The sequence below is a fragment of the Octodon degus genome, unplaced genomic scaffold, assembly GCF_000260255.1.
Source record: "Octodon degus isolate 3935 unplaced genomic scaffold, OctDeg1.0 scaffold00203, whole genome shotgun sequence".
NCBI classification, from domain to species: domain Eukaryota; kingdom Metazoa; phylum Chordata; class Mammalia; order Rodentia; family Octodontidae; genus Octodon; species Octodon degus.
The window spans coordinates 1,270,893-1,275,657 of record NW_004524779.1 but is presented as its reverse complement, the minus strand read 5'-3'; positions in this window follow the sequence as shown (position 1 = coordinate 1,275,657).

Genomic DNA, 4,765 nt, shown 5'->3' with positions numbered 1-4,765 from the left:
TTCCTCCTGTTTCTTTTTCTTTTTGTTTTTTTTGAGACAGGATCTCACTGTGCAGTTCAGGCGGCCTTGAGCTCACTTTGTAGCCCAGGCTGGCTTCCAAGTCGAAGTGATCCTCCTGCCTCAATCTCCAGAGTGAAGGACAGCTTCTGACACGACAGCAACGTTCTCTCTCCAGATTCTTTGGTCCAGTGCCTATCTGTGTTGACAAACCTGCCACTGAAAATGTATGAGTTTTACTGCATATTAATTATATATAATAAATTGATTAAACACTGAGATGTCATGTCTAGATAAATTAGAGGTATCCTCTGCTCCTTTACTCTCTCTCTCTCTCTCTCTCTCTCTCTCTCTCTCTCTCTCTCTCTTTTGCAGTACCAGGGATTGAACTGGGGACTTCGCATTTGCCACCCATGCTCCTTTTCTTTTACTCTGTTTTCCTTGTCTATCTTCACTGATATGTGAAAAGAATTTTTTTTTTTTTTTTTTTTTTTGTACTGGGGACAAAAGCGAGGGGTGCTGAAACACCGAGCTTCCTCACTAGCCCACTTTTTCCTTTATTTTGAGATGGAGTCTTGCTTTTTGTCCAGGTTGACCTTGAACTTGTGATCCTCCTACCTCAGCTTCTTCATTGGTTGAGGTTATGGGCATGTGACACCTTGCCTAGCTTATGAAAACAATGAATTAAAGTAAGAACTAGCACTATTCGGATGGACACTGGTCTATGTGCATCTGGGAAAGCCCAGGCCACGACGTCCCCAGGAAGCGGCTTGTATCCGGCCACTTTGCATTGCTACAAGAAGATACCAAGATATCGGCGTTGACAAACCAGAGGGGATGATTGGGTCTATGGGATGCTGGCTGCAGGGCGCGCGGCCCTGGCCCCGCCTGCGCCACAGCGTGGCAGACAAACACGGGGCAGGGAGCACACGGAAGGCCTTGTGTGGTGGGACGCGAGGCCAGGGAGACGCGTGCGTGCGCGTTCTGGTGCTGGGATGGAACCCGAGGTCTCCGCACGCTAGGCAGGTGCTCTGCCACCGAGCTGCAGCCCAGCCCAGAGAACCGGAAGCCTTCCCAGCCCCACTGAATCCCACCTCTGAAAGAAGCCCCCACCTCAGCAGTGTCCCGAAAACCAAGCCTCCTATACACAGAAACAAGTCACATCTCCTGTTTCCTCTTTGTAATTAATTCGAGAGTCTGTTTCCCTTAACGGCTCCTGTCTGGTTCTCTCTTTTGTTTTGTGGTTGTGAGGAATGAACCCAGGATCTTTACACTGAGCAACCCCTCCCCTTGTTTTTTTTAAACTTTGAGACGGTTTCACTGAATTGAACAGGTTGCTAAACTCAACCTTGCGATGCTCCTGCCTCAGCCTCCCAGAGCACTGGGATGATAACCGTGTGCCCCCCACACCCAGTGAAGGTTTGCGCTCATAACTCCTGGGTCCCCCTGATCCCTGGCCATCACCTTACATGATCCTTTCGTCTCTGCTTTCCTGCATCCGCTGGCCAAATCAGAAAAGGAAGAGCGCCCGGGAAGGACCGCTCCGTGAAGCAGGCCGTCTGCAAGGCCAGCTGGAAGGTTTCTCTCCAAGACTTTCTTTCAGGGAGGTGGGAAGGTTGCGAATATATAGAGACCACCCAGGCCCACGCCCACGCGAATGTGTGCCTGCCCACGCCTCTGGGAAAGGAGCTTCCTGCCCTCCTCGCCACCCCTGCTCATTTTCATGTGACTGCAGGAAGGACCGGAGCCCGGCCCCGTGAGGGCGACTGGCATGAGTCACCGGCCTCCCATGGGAAGCCCCACCCTCCATCCTGCCCCAGCCCGAGCACTTGCTGTGACAGCGGTCACCTGCCTTCCTCACCCCTCACCCTTCAGTCACAGAATCCCGGCTCTGTGGGATACCAAATGTGCCATATCACCTTTTTCTGCCCTGGGTGCAGGGATTGGAACTAGGCGTCTCGAAGGCGAGGCAAGCGCTCTACCTCTGAGCTACAGCTATAGCCCTTTGAAAATTTTATTTTGAGACAGTCTTACTAAATTCCCCAGGCTGCCCTTGAATGCAGGATCCTTCTGTCTCAGCCTCCCTCATAGCAGGATGTCAGGTGTGTGTCACCACACCCAGCAGGAATATGCTTATTCGTGCACCTACAAGAAACCATACACTGATTTTTCCAGGCACCATTCATTGCTAGGACTACAGATTTCTGGGTCTTGGGGCAGGTGAAGGTTACATTTTGGTAGCTATTGCCAGTTTCCTAACGCCCTTCTGCTAACTCATGCTCCCCCAAGCAATGTAGAAGAGTTCCACTTCCTTCGCAGGCCCACACACTTAATTTTAGCCCTCTGGTGGGTGTCTGGTGGCAGCTCCTCGTGGTTTGAATTCTCATTGTGTAGATGACTAGCACCTTTTCATATACTTACTGGCCATTTCATATACTTACTGATAGAATCTCTTGTTTTTTTTTTTTTTTTCCAGTACCGGGGATCGAACTCAGGACCCTACAGTCTCTTGTTATTTTTGTTGTAATCTTCAAATTTGGAGATTCTCATTCAAGAAGTTTCTACTTATGCCTTTTGCTCACTTTTATGGATTACCCTTTTCATGCTGGTTTGTAGGAGTTCACTGTAATTCCAGGTAGATTGGAGACCTTGATAGAAGGCCTGCACTGTGAAGGTTTCCCCATGTCTGCTATGACTTTTCCCTCTTGCTACTTTGCTTTAATTGATTTCCATTTATCAATCCTTTATGGGTAACGCTGTGTGTCCTGTTTAAGATGTCAGCTTCCTCAGTGCTGTTCAAGTTGTCTCCCTGCAACCCAGAGTGCCGAGGGCGGAGGCTGCTCCTCACCTGTGTTGCTGGTCCCTGCAGTGAGTGCAGAGCTTGGGGCAAGGACAGCACTTAGGGTTCTACTCTTAACACAAAGAAGGACACACTTGAGTCATGGTAGGAAGATGGATGCAGCCCGAGGCCACAATGTTAAGTGAAATCAGACACACCAGCTTAAAGAGCACACGACTTCTCTTGTAAGAGAATCCCATAATCTAAATAATGAGCAGAATAAAAGACAGAGAATAGGAAGCAGGGATCTGGGTCTTTTGCACAGGGGAAGGGAACCAAGAGATGGAGGGAGGGCTGGCCAAATAGCTCAGTGGATAAAAGTGCCTGCAAGCAGGTACAGGGGCCAGGGGTTCGACCCCTGGGTCTGCCATGCCGGTCTTGCCCCAGGGACGTGCTAGGACAGCAATTGAGACTGGGCGTGGTGGCGTGCGCCTATAATTCCAGCTCTTGGGAGACTGTAAACAGGAGGCTCACTAGGAGTCCGATCCACTAGTGAGACCCTGAACACCCTATAGACCATTCCTTAAGATATGAGAGAGAGAGAGAGAGAGAGAGAGAGAGAGAGAGAGAGAGAGAGAGATGGAAGAGGAGCAAGAAGTACAAAGAATCAAGATATATTACAATTACACATGGGTGCCAATTCCCCACCCAGAATGCAATTATTATGTACTACAAACATTTAAGAAAAGACTATGGTTTTCTAATAAGACCTACTTATTAGTAAGGTCTGCACTTAGAAAAAAGATTGGCTTCTCTAGATTTTTCTGAAACTGAAAGTGTAATTAAATAGGAATTTTAGAGCATTTAGTGCTAAGTATCTGCTAAATTATGTTCTTTATAGTGTAGTGACTTTATCATTTATAATTTCTCATTTTTACCTTGTATCTGTATGTATGTATTTTTCTTCCATTTCCCTCATTATCATTGTTAGCAATTGTTGACATTTTATTGCCTCAATGTGGGCCAATTGAAACAGTAAATTGTATAATTTTATATAACACTGAAAATGTAAAAAAAATTTTTTTTTAAATGAGTTAATTCATGTACTGGATAAAGTAGCACAGTGTTTGCAGATATTTTACTTCCAGTGATAAAACAAAACAAAAAAGATTGAGAAAAACCTCTGGGCTGGTTGCAGTGGTGCATACCTGTAACCCCAGCACTCAGGAGACTGAGGCAGGAAGGTCTCTTTGAGGCCAGCCTGGGCTACAAAGTGAACTCAAAACCAGCCTGAACTGCATAGTGAGACCCTATCTCAAAAAAGATAAATAGATAGATAGATGATAGATAGATGATAGACAGATAGATGATAGAGAACATATACACGAGAAGGGATAATTATGAGCATTAGCACTTCTCTCTTTTAAACTCTATGAAAAAATTCTATGTATATAAATGTCTACGTGTCTCAGGTCAAGGCTGGTAGGCAACTACTGAAAAGCTCACTGAATAGGATCCAATTTTCTTTTTCACTGTAATCATGCAGGCATGATCAACGTAGGGCCCAAGTTTTACATTTCCAGGATTCTTTCTCTTTTTTAGACAGGGTCTCTCTGCGTAATAAAGGCTGGTCTTCAGTTCACTCTGCAGCCCAGGCTGGCCCTGAGCGCACATCGATTCTCCTGCATCAGCCCAGAGTGCTGGAATTCCAGGTGTGTCCAACCACACCCAGACAGTGACAATATTTTTAAAAGGAACTTTGGTTACTTATACATGTTAGCTATATTATATATGTGGCCCAAAAGACTTCCTTTTCACTCAGTGCAGCCCTGGAAAACCCAATGCTAGGATACTGATGATATAGCTTAGAGCAGTTTTTCTATCCCCATAGAGAATTGAATTTCAATAGAATTATTATTTTTTTTAAATATTCTTTTTTTAAATTTAATTTTATTTATTTATTTGTGTGTGTGTGTGTGTGTGTGTGTG